Below are 22652 nucleotides of genomic sequence, written 5' to 3'. Positions count from 1 at the left end.
ATACATTCATAAGAATTTGAGCTTCAGTGAATGCATTTTCAGATCATCATCAACAATTAATTGGAAAATTTAACCATAAGAAATATACCTTCAATCAAGAAAATATCCAAAAGCATGGCAGAGCATAGACAAACAGTTACATCTACTTTTAGCATATTTAGCATTTCTAAAAACTATTTTTAATGTACTTTTAATATAATATTACTATAATAATTATTTTCAATATTCTATATTGAAAACCATTTTAATTTATTTTTTTCTAGTTTTCATCAGTGCAAATCTGACTAGGATATCACAATTGGAAAAAATTTGCATCAGTAAGAAATTTGCACAGCCAGTGGTAAGTAAAGCCAGTGAAATGGAAAACATTTTAGAATTGTGGTTGTCTTTATTTTTAAATAAATGCTACTTTACTCCAATTTAACCTCTAACTGAATAAGGAAAGATAAAAGGTAACTGCTTGTGGTTACTAATTGTTGGGTTTGCTCATGCTTTCACAGGTTAGTCTGAAATAAATGATCTGATTCTAATTTCACTTACAGGAAAGTAAACCTACATTTGCCAATTACAGTGATATTTTACATCTTTGAAGCTAGTAACAGCAGATACACAGTAATAACTGTTCATCGCAACTGCTAGCTCCAGTTTAAAATCGCTATATACTGGTAATCTCATACTACTTTCCTTATGTCACTCTAGAACTGAGAAGAGGATTTCAATGTATCTTTATCAAAAATGTATCAAAAATATGAATACCTGGCTAGTAGTGCAGCCATATTCACTGCAGAAAATGCATGCACTAAATATATTTCTTCCGTGGAATATAAATGAATAATCTCAACGGATTTAAAAAGTGACATCTCGACCAAAAGCACCATTTTCTGTAAAGACGAAACAGCAACAGATACTTTCTGGATCATCAATACCAAGCACAAGTTACATGTCAAAATGAGTGGTCTGATCCAACTCCTCTGACTTGGGTAGCAAAGCACTCTGCTCCTAGGAGATTGGCATTGTCTCATAAAAACTGCTTAGTCTACTGCACCAAATGAAGATGAACCTGTACCTGTGATTTTGCTTAAAGAAACTGCATGTACATTAACCCGTTCTGAAAGACAGGCAGGGTTTTCTGAGAGGCGGCTGCATGTTTGCAGTGCCTCTGTTCAAACTGGAATCAGGTTAGAACAGCAATCTTTCTATACAGCCGTGTAGTAAGATAGGACATGCAATGCATGAATTCATTGAATCCCAAGGGTGATCATCTGCCTGAAATCCTTTTCTAGATAAAAATGTTCACTCGTGGTAAAAAAAAAAGCTCTTGAGTAAGTTAAGCAGCAACACTTTTACTGCTGAATAAATATTCACATTATTTCTCAACAGGCAATATACCCACTGAGCAAAAATACATAATAGTATGCTAATGAAGGATTAGAAAGGCACTGACTAAATTAGTCTTACTATAGTTCTGTTAAGCTCTTGGGTGTGTATTACATGACATTACTATTTAAGACCATAGAATATATATATATATATATATTTTTTTTTTTTTTTTTATCTGGGTAAGACAAGGTAGAGACTTCCAAGCATTAGAAAAAGTAACATACTGAATATTCATAGGATTCACTTGGAGCTCTTAACTACTGCACTACACACAGGACAACCTTGCTGCACTGAACACTGCACAGCAGCCAAAGAATCCCTAAACAATATTAAATACTCTAAAAAGCAGAGAATGAGTATTGGCATAATATTGCACAGTACTTGAGTAAATGCATTTTGAGGAATTTGACACAAGCAAAGATTTAAGTAACTGCTGGCATTTCTACTCTGGATACCATTGTTCTCCAGAATCTCAGTACCAGAAAGGCTGGTAGAGCCTTTCAAAGCATTCCTAATTATTCTGTATTTCACAAAAGACTTTTCAGCTCTTTGCTTTGCTTCTTTTTGCCACCAGCGGAGGTACCTTCATAAGCAGCCTTTTGCTGAAAGTAATTGGAAACAGAGCAGCAAGTCCCTAAACTTCAGAGAATTGCCCATAGCTGGGGAAAGCAAATCCCATCAGCTGCCCTCTGCCATACACTTCTGAATCCTTCCTAAGTAATCACTCACTCCAGTGATTAATATTTTGAAAATTTTACAGTTGAATAAAGCACAGGTATAGGTTGATTCTTCAGAGCAAAAAGATAAAAGCAAACTATACAAATATAGATTCACAAGGGACTTTGAAGAGTCCCTTGGGGGAAAAAAATAAAAGAAAAGGTGGGGTGTAAAAATATAGCTTTCAAGAGGTATATATTTCTTAATTGTTCCCTTTGGTTTTAGACTTTTTTTTTTTTTTTTCTGTGCCAGTCTCTGTTTAATTAATTAATCACCGTGTTTGCACATCTTGAATGCTTTGTGTTAATGTTTCACTCCCTTTTGCAGATTGATCTGCTGTGAGATTTTAATGAGAGCCATTTCTCATGTTTTTATGCAGAATTATTATACAGAGGAGAAAGTGATAATAACTCAGTCTTCTGTTAATTACACATCTAATTATTCTTAGAAATTTATTTAGAATTGTGTCTGCCAGCAGGCTTTGATTCATTTATCACAGCCAGATTGAAAATAGAACCTAAATTAATTGCTTTCTGTAAACAACCATATTTTAAATAAATTTAAAAAATGCATATTTATATTTTAGCCTAAAATACTCTCTTCTCTGACTATCATTCCTGTAAACAACAACAACAAAAAACTTAGAAAAACATGTAAAATCTTTGCCTTTCAATAATCATAGTAATTCCTAAAGCTGGTAAGCATTCTCAGAAGACAACAGAAAAAAAGTTTCATTAAGACAAAACTTATTTATGTTTAAAATGTCTTCTGTTTTTTCTAAATGGTAATGAGGTCTTTTATGCTAAAAGTCTTCAAATAGGAAGCCTCACCTCTAGAGGCACAGCAGTGCCATTACTTAGAGAGAATAACAGTTCTTTCAAGGGTGAAAGAGAAAGAAGTATCTATTTTTGATGCTGTCAATTCCCACTTGTGAGCTTGGAAACCCCTTGTTTACCACTGTACTTCTACAGTGCTGCAGACCTTATCTGTAACATAAGCTGCCTGAAGATCTGAGTTCAGGAAATTGTACTTTCAGGAGAAAGCTCTTCAACAAAAATCATCTTTAGGTTAGTCCTATACATATTATCACATCTATCATATGGAATAACATTGCTTTAACCATAGTAATCAATCTAGAAGTAATTATAGGATGACAGAAAGAGGTTTAAACAGAGTTACTTCACTAGATAGGGATGATTTATGTACGTGTCCCTTTCCAGTAGCATATAAATGTATACAAAAAATTGCATATGTTAGGGATTAGTCTGGAATGATAGGCAGATCCTGGCTAAATAAAGCAATAATATCTTCACAGAAATATTTCAGCCTATAGGTAGTGAATTTGTAACTTGACAGACAGAAAATGACAAGGTGTGATACTGCATATTTAACATTTAAGAAATACAGTTTGCCTTTGATCCCAGTCCCCTGTGAGCCCCTTCCCCTTACCAAAACAGAGGCTGGCAGAGAAGCCCGCGAGACTTACCTGTCTGCCTGGCAGGAGATTAAGAAGTTTAAAGCACCGAAGTTCTTGTGACAATCAGCCACTAGCATTTAGCTTACTTGGAAATAATTACATTCTTCCATCTTTCAGCCTTCTCAGTAAGTGAAAGGTGGTGATGGATGCCAGCAGCCTTGTTAAAATATCACTGTAATCCGTTCAAGCTCTGGAGATTGCTTAAAAAACAAGGTCCATAAACATGCACTGTCTATAGCTTCCCAAGCAGCTCAGCATTTTCCAAGTGGGTACGCATCTTCCTTTTTCAATGCTGCACTTTGCAGAGCATTCTACCTTTCTTCATTTCAGTAGAAAGGATGCAGTTTTTGAAAGCAAATTCTACAGGAACAAAAGTATTTTGTATATTCAAGCTTTCTCACATCAAATAGTTAGGATTTTTGTATAGGAGATAGCCTTTATATTTTTTTGTTGTTTTGATTGTTGCTTTTCTCCATAAATATATTTTAAAAATGCTTCAAATACAGAAGCAAGAAGCAAAGAAGATATAACTGTTCAAGAAGCAGCAGTCAAGGATGGGTGTCTTGTGATTGCTTTGAGTTAATACTCCTCAGGGGGAGATGAAAAAAGCACAAATACAGCAAAATCTGTCTTACAGAGTAAAAATCTGTTGTATAAGCCAGTCTCTGGCAAAGTGAAATAGCATGTGCACTTCCTCTGTTAATTTCTAGCATGCCAAAGAGAAAAGGAAATTAGAAGCTTTCCGCTGATTAGAAACAAACAGGTAAGAAGAGAGAAAGAAAATTTGGTATATTTGTCTACTGTAATTGTTTCTACTTCCCTCAGAAAAGTATTTGAAAACTCCAAAATCTATCAAGGATATGTATGTGAAAGCTGCATTTACCAGTACCACAGAACATTTTATCTTTACCAGTATTATTAGGGGCATATGTGGAGAATGAACTTTTAATATTTCTGCATCCCCTAGATAGAAATAAACACATTTGTGGCTGCTCTTTCATTAGCCTAAAACACATCAGGTCTTTGGACTTGCTGGAAAACATGACTATGAAGGTCGTTGCAAGAATCATAAGTGCTGAACACTTTTGAATAGCTGACCCAATTACTGGCACCAAGGAAACTTCAGCCTAAGAAGCCTAATTCAAATCCCACTGAAGCCCATGAAAATATATTCTGAGAGGCTGATGACAAGGGCTTTTGCCAGCTGGTTTTTGTGCCCCCGGGCATCTGTGCGCAATAAGACCACAAACTTACCAAAAACATCTTGGAAGGAGTTGGTTGAAAGCCTTTTGTGACCTGGAGCTCTCACAGATGTAACAGTTTGATTCTGGGTCTGAATTTGCTCAGATAATGCATGCTGCACAAGCACATGCCTGTTGCCTTCAGGGCCAAAAAAGAAAACATCCCATTTATTTGTACAATGAGTCCAGTTGTAGACCAAAATGCCACTGAGCTAAGTGTTAGTCAAGCATAAAACAAAGAAATTCCCCAGCTGCAAAAATTTACAGTCCAGCTGTCACCTTTCATACTGCCCACTTTCAATGCCACCAAATCTTTTAGAACCCAGCGTTCTACAAGAACTTAAAGCTTTCTAATTATTAACACTTCAATACTGTCAGTTGCTTCTTTTTTTTTCCATAGCAGGGCTCAACCTAGCTCTTTCTAATTAGTGGAAACATTGCATTCCGGAAAAAATAAAAAATAAAAAATCAACCCTTATTTCCATTAATCAAGTTATTAGAGAGGCTGGAGCCAATGCGCATCTGTGTGATATACTGACAATATGAAATGTGGGGAAAAAAAAAAAAGAAGAAGAAAAAAAGACTACATTTCACATTTGAGCTCTGAGTCACACACAAGATACAGCAAATCCCAAATCCTTGCCTAAGAAATCACTGATAGCTCAGGGCTTTGTCTGAAAAAGCTGTAGCACTAAGTTTAATTTGCATACTCTTTCCTTTGCCATATTCACAACTCTGTATTTTGCTGTATCCGAGTATCCAAAGCTTATATGTGCATGGAAAACTGCCTGCCCTTTGATAATGCTATGGCTGCTGATCGTGTAGAAGAAGCATTCGCATGTCCCTAGGCACTAACAAGCTGGCAATTCCCTTTGTCTCTGATGGCTGGTTGGAAAGGTAAGTTCTCTTTCCAGACACTCAGCAGCTCCACTCCCTCTGCAAAAGCTGCAGATAGGAAGGTGAAAACATAGGTTTTTAAGTGTTATGGAGGAAATCTCAGCCCACTACTCAGTCCAGCAAGTTTCAGGGGCATCTTGAGTCGCCCCAGCTTTACTCCTGCACCCCATCTAGGTCCTTAGGAAAATCTTCCTCTTGTGTGAACTGCAACCTGGCTGTGTATCTGCTCCTTTCAGGGGCCTTCCCACTAATAAAGAGTTGCTTTCCAGTCAAACCACTGACATAGCATCACATGCAGTACCCCTGTGAAAAAAGAACACTAAAACATTTGCATCATCTATCACAGTACACATAAGTAAAGAGAAGCACCTCTACGTGGAAAGAAACAACCACTGACAAAGTATGTAGTGCTTTCTGCTCACTAACACATATTTTTCACTGTGTCAGGCTGATACCAACCCCAGCACTGTCAGTGCAACAGAGCTTGTGGTGTTTTGTGGCAGAATTCTCAATGCCCATCCTGTTTTCAATTCACATTTGACTTTTAAATACACTTATCATGGACTCTGTCCTTTTAGCATGCCCAAACATTTTTGAATTCCCCACCAAAGAAGTCTTTGAAAAAGGTCTGATGTCAAATGAACAGACATCTGGACTCCTGAAAATTCGGGCCAGTTTAGCATTGGGCAGTAAGAGAAAAAAATAGGATAAGAGATACCATATATCAGTAGTTGCTTTCAGAAACAAAAGTGTGGTCATTAAATTTATAACTATCTTGTTAAGCATTAAGAACTTCCATGTTTTGACTCTACAAAGTATATCTGTCTCTAGAAATTATTTTGAATATCTGAATTATCCTTCTTCTATCAGATCTAATAATCCTTGTGTAAAAATTCTCACCTTATGTTTTCCAGCTTAAAGACACAGATTTTTAAATAGTACAAAATACAGCACTCACAGTTACATTTTAGGAATAGAGGTCAGTGTGTATGTATGTTCCAAAGTTTAGGATGTTAATAACACTAGAGGTTCTATAGTTTTCTGTGCAATATGGCATTTCAGTTACTGATTATAAAAAAATGAATTTATTCTAAGGGTCATTTTCACATCGGAAGGTGACACTACCATTGCAGAGGTCTTACAGGTAACCCTCTCTAGTCCTGGGAGAGTCTGTGTGTCCCAGGAAGTACTCTGAGAATCTTTAGCTCCCCTTGAAAGTCAGCAAGAGCTGAATGCAACCCCTCAAAGAGCCAGGATGCTAGCAAGCATACAAGTTTTACACTGTTATTTAGGTTTTCACACATACTATTCTAGCATGAAAAAGGCTTTGACAGATGAGGATCAATTCATTTTAAATATTACATGAACATCCCTGAGTACCAGAGACATTCAAATGTACTTTTTCTTTGTGTCTTGCTCAGAGAATCCTAGCCTAACCAATTCCCTCTATGCATCTTAGCAAGTTGTTTGCACTAAATAATATATCCTGCCCATTTTCTTTGGTGAAATATAATCAAATGGTAAAATAATCCCAAGACCTAAAGAAAATTCTAAAAAACCTCCTCCTACTACTAAAAGTTATCATTGTCCAGAATACAGAATCTTCTAAGAATAACAAATCTGGAATACAGAATAAAACAGGAGTGGAAATGGGCTTTTTTAATAATTATGCTACTTTTATTTTTAACCAAAAATCCTGATGTACTCTGTGCATATCTGTATTAATATGCAGAATAAATTTATTTATGCTTAAAAGCAAGTCCCTGTACATAAGAATGAGGAAGCTGACTCAGCACGCTTAAGATGCATCTTTGGATTCAGTTCAGCAATATTTTAAAATAAATGTTCATGATTACTTCTAACTGTATCAATAACATCAAGAAATTCAAGAACTGTGTTTGGTTTTGATTAAGCTTGACTGTCTGCTAAAGCACTTCTCTTTCGTCAGATACAAAATCAGTTCTAATGCTGCAGAGCTGGACTGGCTGCCATTGGACTACCTTCAGACAGTCCCCTCAACATCTAAGCAGATCATGTTCCCTGCAAAAAGAGTAGTACTTGTACATGAACACATCTAGATCATGCCAATGCATGTATCAACATCAATCTAAACTGACAAACAACTTTATATTTAATAGTCTTGTGATTACATTATACAAATGCTCTAAAATCTAAGCCAAACTTGAGAAAGAGGCAGCATTTTTCTTGTCCAGGAAGAGAAAGAAGCTGCACTACAGCACCTTCATCAAAGGAAAATGACTTTGATCCTTCAGCTGCATTAAGAGAGGGCTGTAATACAGTTGTAGACATCATCCTTCTTGATGAATGGAGGGATACTATAGTAAGACATCAGGATACATGGAGGTAGAGCCATTTTTTTTCCTCAGGTTTTTATGAACTGTATAAGGTCCAAGCACAAATCACACTCAGAAATGAGCTAGGTCAATCAGCTCTTGAAAAAACTCTAAAGTGCTCAATCACCCCTCATCCCCCAAAAGATAAAAGATAAAAGATAAATTATACAATGCACTCAGACCCACAAAGAAGAAAGAGTTAATCAAAGCTCAGGCCAGGGATCAAAGTAGTGGTGCACAGGCTTAGGGCAAAGAAGAAATGGAAATATCAGAGGAAAAAAAAATGATGTAGGAAAAGTGATAGAGAGAAGAGAGGTGTAGACTGACGAGGGCAATATGTGATAACATTGAAACACATGGAAAAGGGCAAAGGTGTTAGGCAAATAGGCTGGAATCCTGGCAGGAGCTATCTGGAATTGGATAAGAAGGAAGAAAATTGTGAACTGCAGTTTGCTCATGTCATGTAATTAACTACCTGGATCAAATTCTCCCCTGATTTATTCTCCAGGATCAAATAATTGGCAATAATTGTGAAAAAGCGAACATTATTTCAATTTAGTCATTTGTGTTTTTAAACAGTTCTAGCTAAATTTTCAAGACTAAGGTTCAACTGACAAATTTATCTGAAAACATTTCTTTAAGTTATTATTTTTTTGCTACATGATATATAGGTACCTGGAATCTGGACACATAGAAGCAAATGGATTTCTCACCGAGGACAAAGACCTGTTACAAACTTGGCTGGAGCAATTTCAGAAATTACTGCTCCACCCTTTCCATATCATTCATAAATGAAAAGTCACCACCAATCAGCTGTTGAATGAACAGTTTAAGCTCAGCAATTTTTCATTGCATCAGTGTGGATTAGATATACTCTTAATGGCAGTTACTGTGTCTTAGTGGACCAAAATGGCAACTTCCAGCTCATAGCTGGTAAGTAAAAACTAGTAGAACATCTTGATTTATGAGAACATTTTAATTTATGTTTCCATGCTTCAGTTTCAATGTTGTGCGTTATTTTCCACATAGCACTGCTCATTCAAGACCCAGTTGAACTTGGGAAGGAATGGTAGCAACCACTGGGGAGGAAAAAAAAAAAAAAAAAAAGAAAATTATTTTTTAAATCATGAACTCATAGAGTAATTCAGGTTGGACCTCAGGAGGCCATCTAGCCAACTGCCAGCTCTGACCTGTTTTTGTCTGCTTGCCTGAAGCACCCAGCTTTCTCTCAAGCACGGCTGTAGGAGCCGGCTTTTATTAGTGTACATCTTGAACAGATGTGATGGATTTTGTTGTTCTTTCTTTTAATTTTTTCTCTAACTTTATACCCTTCAAGAATAGGCAGTGCTTAATTATTATGAATGTATTATGATCATTCTCAACATATGCTAGCCTTTATTGCTTGATAAACTAATGATAGATAAAGTGCAGGTATTTTGTATTAGTAGCTGCTTTGATACATGCATTGCATGGGAAAGATTTTTGGGGTTTGTGATAAAAAGACATATGAAAGATTCAGTTCCAGCATCAATACATAACAACATTTGCATTAGAGACAGCCTGTGACCACAGCCCTCTTCTGAGCACGTCCACAGCAAGGATGGTAATGTACTTCAAAGAGTTTGAACGAAAAAAGAAAGTATATTTGCATCTCGCATGACTCATTAACTCAACAAAGCCACCATATATCAACCAAGCTACATACAAAGAAGAATATAATAACATAATGAGTCCATAGTTCTGTTTCTAATTAACATGACTTAACTAGACACAATGAGAATTCTCACTGTGTAAGCACACTCTTGTGACTGTCATGGAAAAAACAATCTGGAAAGGTTAAAAGGACTTCTGTCCAAAATCCATTATTTTTACCTCCTTTTCATCAACACAGCTCAGTTTTATTTCAACTTGCAGCTTTTGAAGGGAGCACTTGAGAGCAGTATTGAAAACTGAGAGCTAGTATTTTCATCATTACCCATATGCAAACCAGACATAATATGTATTTCCCACAAAGAGATGTGATGCTTTCATTAGGATTAGTAAAATGCTTTTCAATCCACAGATGGAAAACATTGTCTAAAGTCAAAAAATTCTTATTCATAAGAAAGTTTTAGCTTTTTAGTCCCCTTGTAGACATTATAGTCTCATATAGTAGGCATTTATATGCTTTACTCTTTCTTATTCCACCAGAATTTACCATTGTTTGGTTTTAGCTTGTGCTTTTATCCTCATGTTCAGAAGAAGATTACACAAGGTTCTGACATAATGCTTTGCTCAACTACCCTACTACATATCAGAGAACTCCACCATTGTATGAAGTCATCAGGAAGTAAAATTTCAAACATTACAAAACAACTTTTTGCAATCTTAGCTGTGCATTTCTTAACAATCCCCATTGCAGAATAACTCTCCTTGTCTTTAGTCTACCAGACTTGTACAGTTTATTTTTTAAGAATGCCAAGAACAACAAAATATAGAAACTTCAGATTAGCAAGTTTGCAATAAATAGCATTCTTACCTACACTTATACTGTACCAGCACTTTGTCAAAAGAGACCATCCTGAATCATCTGTCCTGAGGCATTATGCAAGGGTCACAATAACTTGTTCTCATGAAATATCCTGTGTCTCTTCCCATAAGCTTCAGGTGACAACTGCAGAATTTTAGATAAAATCCAGCTTGGGAAATTACCTCCTAACTAAATCAAATAATTTCTACAGATTCAAACAAGTAATATGTTTTTCTCCAGTCCCCATTTTAAACTCCAGTTGCTGTACAGCTTTCAGTAATGTGAACACTTTACTCAGGGGTAGTTTAGAATTCCAAACACTCCTAAAAAGTTAAATTTTGCAAAGTACTTTAGCAACCAGTTTCAAAGGAGCCATAAAAGCTCAAGCTTTTCAATTTTCCATCTATGTTAAAGTAATAACTTGTTGTGTGAACACAGCATTTTTCTAAATTCTGTACCTAACTTCATAACTGGTAGTTTATTATTCATTTTTATATTTCTGCTACAAATGATGACAAATAATTTCTTCTTTTAGCTATCTTGTTAGAGTATACTCTCAATTTTTTTTGCAGGAGAAAAGAAAGAGGACCTGTTTCTCTGTTGTTGTTGTTTTAACACAGAAGATGTAATGGACAAAGTGCTGTTACTTGATTACCAGTAAAATGTTTTTGTTTTTAAAAAGTATTTTGAGACAATGGTCAAAATCTGGATACTTTCAGCTGCTTAAAAATTAAGTGGAACCAATGAATTAACTTGTTATGCAGTTCTGAGACTGAAATTTATGGGAAATATTAGAGCCAAACTTCTGTGAATGCTTTGACTGAAGGCTTTGGAAAGACTTAACTCAGCAAAGCCATCAGAGAGCACCATCCAGTTTCACAGCTGTTCTTCGTCTGCCTCTCTCCATCAGCAGATCCTGGGCAGTGACCCCTCCTCCTGAGGTGGCCCCTCATCTCAGGCAGCTCTGTTCTCAGTGATGCTTTTTGTCAGCGACAGGGGGTTTGGACACCTGACTGCCTGCACAAGGAGTGTCATGCTCCTTTTTAATAGATTTTTTTTTTTTTTTTTTTACAGATACATGCCTAGACCTATTGGAAATCTAAAACAGTTTCATAAACATTGAATGATTTTTACTAAAGAGTACATGTTTTAAAAGTTGCACTTTTTTTTTTTTTTAATGATGATAAATCTGTTTCCATTCATGATGTCTGAGTTTTTCTCTGTGTTACAACATCTAATATTGGATGGAAAAGATCTCTACATCCTGTGAAGAAAATATCACCTCCTGTGAAGGCAAAGCCATTATGGTTCCTTGGGTCTGCCTAGGATCATTTTCTTCTGAGCATATTTAAGTCTGCAGTTAGTTTTAGGTAATAATATTATATTTTGCTAAGTATTTCAAGTGATATATCCAGTACTTATTCTATCGAAGTGTTGCCATAAAATAGTTATAAGATGGAAGATTAAGATCCCCAAAGTCAGTGACAGTATTATTATTACATATACAACCATGGACATAATGCCATTTTGCATATCATTTTCATATACTATTTTCTCCATATACTATCTCCTTATGGTCTTAAAAATACATGTAGTTTTCACAGGCAGAAAAGATAATAAAGCTTTATCCATGCATTTCTAAAATTCCGGGTATTTATTAAATTACAAATTCCAATACTGACCAGTGATTTCAGGTTTGGGGGTGGGGGCAGGAGAGGAACTTGATTTTTTTTTTTTTATATATAAAAAAATATAGTTTTTTAAATATTTTTGTTGTTGTTGTTTTTGTTTTGTTTTAAATATGATATGCAGTAATCTGCAAACAAAACAGTCCCCTTCTCATACTATATGCATGCAGTATACGATGTGCATGTTCTTTCATTAATCATGAATTTTCAAGCTTTGCTTTTTTTTTTTTTTCTTTCTTGGCTTTTGCAACTTTAATGTTCATCCAACATTTTTGAAATGTAATGTTATATACATTCTCTTGAAGAGAACCACTAGCAATTTTTTCATAAAAGTGTATTTTGTGTCATAGACTGTAAGTAAATTCAGCAAGTATGCACAGATACCAGGAGAAATTACTTAGTTTTGCAGTATATTTAATTTATTACATTGCATTTCTCTTTCTAAACATCTTCTCTACAAACTTCTCTCAACTGATCCTCATTAAATACAACATCATTGCCTGGATGATCATTACAAAGAGTTATATTTCTGATATAAACGGTTTCAAGATGAATACAATAAAGCAAATTCTATTCTCATTTGTACTTTGATATAAAATTTACGTCATAAATTATTATTTACTGGAATTCTGCAAAGCTTTTGTAATGAAATCCAGAACAAAGAGAGAGCCCTCAGTCAAACTGAATTTACAGAGAGGTTTTGTCCAGAGAGGCATGTCTACTTAGAAAGCTTTTAATCTCACCGTTTTCACACTTTCAAGTATGTATATCTCATAAACTATTGGGGTATTTATAACTAAACTGATGAAGAAAGGAAAAAAATATATTTTTTGTTACCAGTGTTTTGGCTTTGTCCTTCACCAAGTTATTTAAAACTTTAACTTTTTATGTTCTCAGAACTTATTTATTCTTGTCTGTCCTCGCTGAAGTTATAGGGCTAATTTATATGCAGCAAACACATAAAAATTCCAGGGGAATCTGCATATATATTTCTCTATCCTTTTATAAAATATCTCATTGTTACAGTACTTGATTTCTCTATTGTTTTAACAAAATACATGTTCTATAGCTTTTAATAAATCATAAGAGAATATCTTTTAGATATAAAGCAAGAAAAGTTGTGGAAAGCTAAAAATGTTATGACTTTCGTAGGCAAGAAAAGAATCCCTTCTATCAATCTAACACTTTTAGAGCTCATATTATGCATAGTACAACTCAACACAGAATACAGATATTTTACGCATCAGAAACTTGAAAGCTGTGTGGTTTTCCATCGGAAGGGGATGTTAGAAAGAATAAAGCAATAAGTAAATTTCAGTTTAGCAATTTTGTTAGCCTAACCTGAAAAAAAATTATAACCAGTACCTTATATTTGTTCCTTAAGTCTGATATTTCCCATGCCTTCTATAACTATTATACCTGGCTTCTGTATGAAAAAAAAAAAAAAAGAAAAAGAAAAAAAAAAAGAAGAAGAAGAAGTAGAAGGAATACAAATTGCTTAACTTAGGGAAATTAAAAAAAAAATAATCTATTTTACAGTAAATTAGGATAAATACATCAAAAAGTTCTTTTGGGATATTTTCCTGACTCACCTGAGAATTGACTTCGTATTTTCCAGTTTCAACATTAAAAAGTAGGAAAGAAAGTCTGTTCTATTTTCCTCTAGTGATTTCTTTCATTGAAATAGGAAACAATTCAGATTTACTGTGAAGTAGCACAGCAGGAGATGACCCCATAAGGCAGTCACTCCATCCCCTTGTAGACAATTATGTAATTCCTAAATTTGATTTCCAGTGCACATGAGGTACAAGATGCGCTTTAGGAAAAAAGAACAGGGACAAAGATGAAAAACACAGATACAGAATGTATTCACATGTTCTGTGATGAAATTTCCAAAGATGTTTTTAGTTTTGGTATCTGCTGCACTGTGAATACACTCTTTGAGATCAACAGATGAATGCAACAGGTCACTCCAGTTAGCAGGTCACTCTCAGCCCTAAAAAATTCTTCCTATGTACCTTTCAAGATTTTTTTTTTTTTTGAAACACCACAGATATAAACTCTCCTTCACTCAATGTATTAGACTTTCCCTGATCACGTTTGAGATCCATAAGGTCATTGTACATAATAATGTACAACGGCATTGTACATAATAATGCCTACAGTCACTTTAGCTTAAGTCGTCACACTTAGCTAAACATGTTAATTCAGAATAGAAAATTCAGAACTGAAGTATCACAGCAAGTCAGTTACATGGGTCCTTTTATGGTTTACTTTCTTTTTTTCTTTTTCTTTTTCTTTTTTTTTTTTTTTTGTTTTGTTTTGTTTTGTTTTGTTTTGTTTCTTCCCCATTTGTACTAATCAGAAAACTAACTCCAGGTTGAACACAGGATTTTCTGTTTTTTCTTCTTTCACTGCATTCAGTTTGCCAACAGCCTGATTACATCCTCAGTTACTAGTGGAAAAAAAAAGTGACGTACCCACACGTATCTTTCCCTGTCTTACCAGGTGCTCCACTGGCATCAGAGTTATAGGAAAATAATTAATAAAGACCGTTTTGTAGTGAACTCATTATCTTCTGAAATGTCTTTATTCCAGTACAACTTCCTTTCCATTCACATGATTTGTATTTCCTGTCACAGCCTAAGGAATTTCTATATTATTTCCATTTTATATATCCATCATATGAGACAAGCTTAAGGAAATCAATAATAATAATTTTTTTTTCTCCATTCATCTTTAGAAAGAACTTTTTTTTTAACTTCTACATCAGTGATTAAAAATTAACTGCAGTCGTGCAGAAGAACCTAGTTATTAAAATTGGATTTAATTGTACAAAGGGGAAATCCTCATTGTCTTTTAATGTAGTACCCACAAGATCTGATAAGTGCTTGTCTTAGTTCTAGATTTTCCATTTCCTGTCCATAAACCTTTTTTGTTTTTCAAATGTTATTATTTGAAATATGAAATATGAAATATCCTGAATATAATGTTTAGAGTAACAATTACAGAGATCAGAAAAGATGTCACAAATGTTTTGAGAGCTCTTAAATTCAAATTTAAACAACTTCAGATTTAAAAAAAAAAAAAAAAAAAAAAAAAAAAAAAAGATTTGCATATCTTTCCTCCTTTTCAATGGGCACAAAAGGTCATATTCTGTCCTGGAGAAATTTTGTTGAAGTTCATCAGAGTTATACCAACAGATATTTTGACTCAGAAGTGATCAGTATTTTAATGCTGTAATGTTGTCCAATTATTTAGCAGACTAAATACGTATCTTGTTCAGCTCTTACAGAAAAGGAAAACAAAGGAGATGTTTCTCTGTTTCAAGGGTATATTGATTTTCTTCTGAATTGTAGGAGATTTGCAAATAGAAACCAGCTGAAACGTGGAAGATAATTAGAAAATAATACTGTTATGTTTTAGGTCTATTCAAAGACCAGATGGATGAACCATATTCTGGGAAATCAGCAAAATCCTGAAGAGGACAGGACAGCTTTGGTTTGTGGTGGAACTCTTTCATCACCCAGACAACCACAGGGGAAGGAAGGTAACAGGAGCTCATTGGCAACAAAGTCTTGAAATGTCATAGTGATATTTTTGTTTCTGTAAAAGGTGAAGAAACTAAATAAAGGAAGAGGTCTTCTGACTGCACTTCTGGCCACTATGGAAGAACTTGAGAACAAACAGATGAACAGTAACTTATCTGAGAGTGACCAGGAAATAGATTACAGAATTAAACATCCTCAGTCAGTTAGCAGGGAGAACAGAAGCATAATAAATCACAGGAATTAGTACATCAGAGTGCAACAAACTCTGGGAGATGGAAGTATTAGATTTTTACACAATGTCAGTAAAAATGAAAAAAGGAATTGCAGAGAGCTGGTAGTGCCATTATTTAAAATAAATAAATAAATAGATGAAAACCCCACAAATCATGGGCACAAATTGTCCTGAACTAGAGTATCATCAGTCCAGGGATAAAATCAGAAAGGTAAAATATAACTTGTGAGAAAATAAAATGGAGAAAATACTCTATATTTACATTATTAGTAGTATAAGTTTAAGAAAAATGTTAGTCTATTATTCAACAAGAGACATTAAAAGGTCGCCGTTAATGACATCTTTGCTTCTGTCTTCACTAAAAAGGCCAATTGTGAGCTTACAGCTAACAAAATTAGCATCAGAGGCAGAGAGATGAGTAAAAAACCGGAACACCGGCAGGAAAATAGGTAAAATAGAGGTTTCAAAAAAAGTTTGACTTGCTGAAAACTCTGTGGGTATTTTACTTCTGCTAGTTATTTTTGTTTTGTTTTGTTTTCAGGGCTGACAAATGATTAAATTAGTCAGGTTTCACAGAAATGGGAAAAATCAAATCCTACCCCTATTCTAAAAAATGGAGGAGACATTATAAAGGAGAAAACAAAACTTAGTTAATCTCAGTTCCAGAAAAATCCTGTAAGAAATTGTCAAACAGATCATCCTCAAACATCTAAAAGACAGCAAATAAATAGGTGGATGCCAACACAGACCTTTCAAGAACAAATCATGTTAAATAAACCTAATTATATTTTTTAGGAAAATGATCAAATTTCACTATTGACATGTAACAGTAGAAAATAAGTAGACAAAAATGTCCATAAGAAGACAAAACTAAAATTCAGTCAACTGAGTATCCTTTCTGTGATAGTAGTCACTAGCAAGATTCAAGGAAGAACTTTAAAATATATGATAACTATACACTTATCTTTCCTGTGGTAGGCCATCCTGGCTTCAACAAAACTGCAGCTTACTGACTATCCATGGGGAAAGTTGTATCTAAATATTTATTGAACCTTCCGTTCAAAAAAAGATTTTTTTTTGAATAAAATTCTAAAGAAATTCATTCTAAGTCTATTACACTGTATTTTCATAAATAGCTTGCATGACAGTATAGACATATAATAAATATAATATATTTATTAAATATGGAGATCATACCAAAATAGAAGTTTCAAGCACTATAAGGGCTAGAACTAAAACACCAAATAATCTTGTGAGGTTAGAGAATTCTCCTGAAGAAACAGGATTAATTTTTGGGGGGAAGGGGAAAAAAAAAAAATATATATATATATATATATATATAAAGGAAGAAAGAAAAATAAAAAAGGCTATACACTTGGATTACACTACACAAATAAAGGCTAGGGAATGACAGACCTATTCTTCTGTAATAGATCTGAGGATTAAAGCGGATTGGATCCGAGCATGTGCCAATAGCACTGCCAAATACAAACATACTGCCTAAATGAAAGGCTGTCTGCAAGAGTTGGTACAGGATTCACTGGAGTATGTTTTCTGTTACAAGCACTGCTCCTCAAGAATAAGCCAGGCCATCTGGAAGAAGTTAAGAGAGCAGTAAGAATGATATAATTCAAGACCACTTTGTTCAAGAAAGGCTAAAGGGGTGATTTTATCTAACGGAAAGAAATATGAAAGGAGATTTAACAGTTTTTATATATAAAAAGGGTAGCTGTGTAGACTAAAGGAAGACACTAAGCAATTCTCCATGACCACTGGGGATAAAGCAAGAAGTTTCACACTTAAATACCAACAAGGGAAATTTAAACCAGGCACTGCAAAAACTTTTGAACAACCAGAACTGTCCACAGAAGCAGCTCAGTTTCCACCCCTGGGGTTTTTCAGAGAAAAATTCAGACAACATATATCAAAATTGCTTAAATGATTCAGTGGCAGATAAGGGGGACAGTATCCTGGGTTTCTTCCTGATTCATTTTCTGTGAATTCATCATTTGTTTTTCTCTACATTTTTAGTTAAAGGCAAATTACTACCAGAACAAATTACCAATGGATGTATCAGGTTCTCTTTTAATAATACTCAAAGATATGAGTTGTACCTGTGAAATGTACTTTTAAAACAATTATTATTTGATAACTATTTGACTTTATGTAGAAATTACTGACTTTAAGATTTTTCTTCTGGAGGAGATTTGACTAGATGGCTCTAATGGCTTCTTATGGCCTTTTGTGACATTATAAACAGATAATATAAATATTTGCTCAGTGTGTTATCAAAGATACTACTGAATCTTTCTCTCACAATATTTTGCCACAATACTGAACATGAGTCCATGAAAGGACAAGAGGCAGTTGGCTCAAAGTGAAATACGATACTGCAACACATTGCAGTATTGCTGTACTGTACTGTATTGGCTGAATACTGCAACACATTGCCCAGAGATGTTATAGACTCTCTATCTTTGGAGATATTCAAAACCCTGAGCAACCAGCTGTAGCTGACCCTACTTTGATCAGGGATTTGGACTGCACAGTCTCCAGAAGCTCCTTCCAACCTTAGCCTCCTGTGATTCTGGGAGATTCACATGCATCTAATACAGATTAGTCAAGTGAAAGCTCTGAAGAATTTAAAAATGAAAGAGAAAAGGAAAAATAATAATAAAAATAACACATGAAGAACATTTCTCTCCTGTTGTGGTCCACATGGATTATATTCTGCTGCATCCTAATTACTTTTGTTCCAACTGGATGTTTTTTCTAATGAAAATTAGGCTGTTTTCTGCCCTCAGAATGTGTGAAAGGGATCCAGTGAAAGCAAAGTTACTGGCTTTGTTAGATGTCACCTTATATGTATGCAGCAATGCAAATAAGCAACAACGCAAAAAAGTAAAAGGAAATTTGGTAAAAAGGGAAACATGATGAGATGCTCCACATAAACTGGAAGTTATAAGCAGCAATTTAGCACAACACTTTAAAACAGGTAACATGAAACTACAAATGAGGAAAACAGAGGTTGGCAATGGAAAAATGTTAAAAGTGAAATGATCAAAATACTGGAGAATATTCAGTGTACATGGAAAGACTAGGAGTGAAGGATGCTGCCAAGTTCTCATCCCCAAGATCTTTTACAATATGCATCTTGTGACTGATACAAACTTAGCCATTCTGTAATTGAGGGTTCATCCTTAATGGCTTAATGGTTTTTCATTCAGAAACATCTCTCCCATTCAGAAGCTAGGTGCTTCTGAGTGGGAGACAATCATCAGAAAATATACAAGACAACAAACTGCCCCCTTCATTAAAACTATGCACTAAAAGCTTGTGCATGTTCAACACACACTTACAAACTGTCTCTTGGAAATCAGCATTTATATCAACTACTTTGGAAGCAGAAAGCTCCTTTATTCATTTAAATGAATGAGAAGTAGAAGTGATCATTGTAATTTATTTTATAGATTAGGAATTAAGAGCTTTCATGCAGGAACTGAAAACTCTAGATACAAGGCCTTCTCCAGGCTTCTGTTTTAAACACAAAATTTCCATCTTCCACCATCATGGCTTAACATGATAGTCTAAAAGGTAGGCTTGGGTGGGAATCACCTTCCGACAGAAGCCATGTCATTGTGCAGTAAAGAACTTACTGTTGTCTTATACTAACAAATTAAGTAAAATTTACTAACAAATTGAGAATGTAATTTTATTTGAAAATGAAAAATAAAGACAAAGTCACTATTAAAGAGAATTCATCTGTGAATGGCAAATTACATCCTAGAGCAAATGCACTCATTTTGCTCAAAGAAAGGATGTGATCTCCCACAGTTGAATAAAACTAGTAGGAAAAATAATTGCTTGATAAATCAGAGTAATTAAATTTTGCACATATGAATGCTACTGCACCTCAGTCTTCAGTGCAATAAGGCCAGCCCTGTAGCACAGAAACAGTACATAAAGCTCAGCCCTTTAGTCCCTGAAAAATCTATTACTGAAGGAAATGGTGCACCTTTTCTGTTAGGTCTTCATTAACAAGGAATGGGAAATCATTCTCACAAAGCTACTGGAATCAGAGCAATCAAAACCAGTGGTACCACTGTCTAGTTCCTGCTTAGCTCCTGCCAATATGTCACCAATCATTAGTGTGTCTTCTAGAATTTTATTTTTTCTTAAACCTCATTTTAAAGCAATAGACTCCTTTGGAAACCTGATAGGTCATTTGTTGGTAGGTCTGCCTTACATGTTAGTGTTTGTGTAGAAGGTAAATACCTCAATGTCCAGTTACTACCTTCCATAGGACAGATACTTCCCCATGCGATCTTTATACTTTAGAGATGCTCTGATTGCTTTGCATTAGTACTGAGAGAAAGCTTTTATAATGATCCCTTCAAATTAAAAAAATATATATATAATTTATTAGCTGTTCAAAATATTTTGTACTTAGGGTATCTAACTACAGCTATATACATGTAAGTGTCTACACATGCATCACTTGTTCATACTCTGTTATGCTCTGCAGATATCTAGCCAATGTGGCCCAGAGCACAATTCAGTTTACGCTAACTCAGGGAACCAGCAGCTGCTTAGCTGAATCACTTGCTCAGTTCCAGTGACTACACACTAGATTTTTATTGACTCTAATATGGGCCCACACAGAGGGAGGCAGTACTATATGAGACTAGAGAGAGTAACCTGCCTGTTCTCTGGTTGGCAATGGGTTTCCTAGCCCCATCAGGATGTTTCATATACTCCAGGGCATCAGAAATGGCAGCAGTTCCTTCTGTGTGGGTGACTGAAACAACACTCTAGCCCACAAACAAAATCCTACATGTAGGCATAACTAATTTAGGTATTTCTGTTGCTATCTGAATATCTGGAATTTGGGTACTTGAACAGGAGCTTTAACTAGAAAGGCATTGTTATTACCATAGTATATGCATCACTGGTAAGAAGTGGCTTATGATGGTTTCCATCCTGCAATTCAGAAGGAGACTAACAGGAGAAAATCACATCACAGGCGCACTCATATATGTCCCTCAAGAGTATAAGGATGAAGACAGCATCTGCTGTCTTCAGAACTGGTCAAGCAGAAAGCACAAGTAAACACTTTGAAAAGGGTTACAGAAAAGTGATTTCAGGGCTTAAGAGTAACTTTAAAGAATATCTACACAGTCAGCTTTAGACAGTCATGAGTTAACTCACTCCCTATTTCATATCAGCTTTCATTTGCAAGACATCTACATGTGTTATCACAAGATAACATTTAAGCTAAAAATTCACACCTCAGCTTCTTCATTCAAATTTAGTAGATGGCAAATATGGAGAAACTTGGAGCATGTATAGAGTTAGCCAGTAACCTCTGATTGTTCAGATGTTTTCAAATACTTTGGTGCTAATGCCCTTACTGATAAATTGACAACATATTGGCAAATTGAGACTTCAGGCATCAAAATGACATGAAGCACTGAGGCACTGTATCCAGACAGAAGCACAATGTCATATTAGGGGGAGAAAAAACAAAACAAAACAATGATGTATTGTTTAAAAGAGAATTTAAGAAAAAAGAAAAAAAATACCAATAACCTAATATTGTGTAAAAATTAGCTCCCTAAACCAATTTCCCTAAAAAGGTCACCACCACAGCATTTTCATAGGCATTGACCATAGTATATATGATTACGGATGTAGTAAATATACATAGGTATACAATGTAATTTATCCACCAAGTGGTTAGCTATTGTATTGGATTAGATTTTATTAGACAAATGAGTAAGGTCTTTGAGCTTCTTCCCATTCTACATCTTGTGACTGCGCCATGTTTGGCAAAAACTGTAGTGTCCACTGAGAGAAAGAAGACGTGCTGCAGATGCTTGATTACATTTTTTTTTCTTACTTGACTGCAGTGTCTGCTCTCTGAAGAAAGCATTTCATGCAGTAAACTACTGCAAATGCTCAGAATAGGTTGAATTACTCAATTATTACCTTGCTTGTCCTTTTTCCCTAAATAGCTTCAAATTTGCCTCCCAATCTACATGTATATAATCCTGAATATTTATCAGCGATATCTTCTGTCTCCAGACAGGGACAACACTTCTGTTTTGCTCCAAGATTGTTTTCCTTCTTTTCTAAAACAGTTCTCAATGTCTATATGTAAGATTGTTATATTGTTTTTGTAAGGCACTTATTCTTGAGATTAGTTCCTGTTTTTTGCCTAAAGGATGACATGTTCAATGAAGTTTCCAATCTCTAAAACAGGGTGAAGAAGAAATTATATCTCCCATTTTCAGAATCAAAAGAGCAACTGATGTCAAAAAGCAAAATTAAAAAACAAACCAAAACAAAACAGGTACTTTAAAACAATATGGTTCATCAGAACACTGCCTTTAAGGGTCAATGCATAATTTATCTTAGTGCACATGCAGGGTGAGGACTGCAAAGAAAGACTAATGAGCACGGCAGAAACATACCCTGTAATTCATCATCATAACAAAGCATAGCACAATTATCAGGAATTTCAGCTGCCTGTAGTCTTAACACAATTACATGGAAACAAATTGTTTGGTCTGCTCTGTTTGAAGTGCGAGAATGCTGGGACAAAAA

The 22652-nt window shown here is 35.0% G+C and overlaps 1 protein-coding gene across 13 annotated transcripts in view; it reads right to left on the bottom strand.

The window, feature by feature from the left end:
* The window catches only part of TUNAR (transmembrane neural differentiation associated intracellular calcium regulator), a 165240-nt gene that overhangs the window by 38012 nt on the left and 104576 nt on the right, over positions 1-22652 (bottom strand). The window contains exon 1 of one of the 13 annotated variants that reach the window (XM_084520707.1): positions 3584-4122. The exons of the other annotated variants lie outside the window; for them this stretch is intronic. The gene's annotated coding sequence lies outside the window, so the exon portion shown is untranslated. Of the gene's footprint in view, positions 1-3583; positions 4123-22652 lie in introns of those variants that run through there. 13 annotated transcript variants of the gene reach the window in all.

This window comes from Aythya ferina (assembly GCF_964211825.1).
Source record: "Aythya ferina genome assembly, chromosome: 5".
In the NCBI taxonomy this organism is placed as follows: domain Eukaryota; kingdom Metazoa; phylum Chordata; class Aves; order Anseriformes; family Anatidae; genus Aythya; species Aythya ferina.
This window is presented reverse-complemented; position numbering and strand designations above follow the sequence as displayed.